Source organism: Etheostoma spectabile, chromosome 4 (assembly GCF_008692095.1).
Source record: "Etheostoma spectabile isolate EspeVRDwgs_2016 chromosome 4, UIUC_Espe_1.0, whole genome shotgun sequence".
Taxonomy (NCBI): domain Eukaryota; kingdom Metazoa; phylum Chordata; class Actinopteri; order Perciformes; family Percidae; genus Etheostoma; species Etheostoma spectabile.
Window position 1 is genome coordinate 34,267,934 of NC_045736.1, and position 474 is coordinate 34,268,407.

Consider the following 474-nt stretch of genomic DNA (forward strand, 5'->3'; position numbering starts at 1 on the left):
TCTATACAAAACTGGAAATAAACACCACTTCAAAAATTACAGGCCTGTCTCTCTACTGTCACAATTTTCAAAAAATTTAGAAAAATGATTTAACAACAGATTAGAGAAATTTATTGACAAAAATAAACTACTCACTGACAGCCAATCTGGATTTAGAAAAAATAGATTAACCTCACTAGCACTAACAGAACTCATTGAAGAAATCACAAACTCCACAGATAAAAAGAAATATGCGGTTGGGGTTTTCATAGATCTAAAAAAAGCATTTGATACAATAAATCACAAAGCTCTAAACTGGATAAGTAGTTCTCTGAGAGACAGACAACAATTTGTGAAGATGGGAGATTATTTGTCTGAATATCTGGTCATTGCTTGTGGTGTCCCCCAGGGGTCAGTGTTGGGACCAAAGTTATTTTTTATTATATATCAATGATATTTGCAAAGTACCTCAAGTATTGAATTTTGTATTATTTG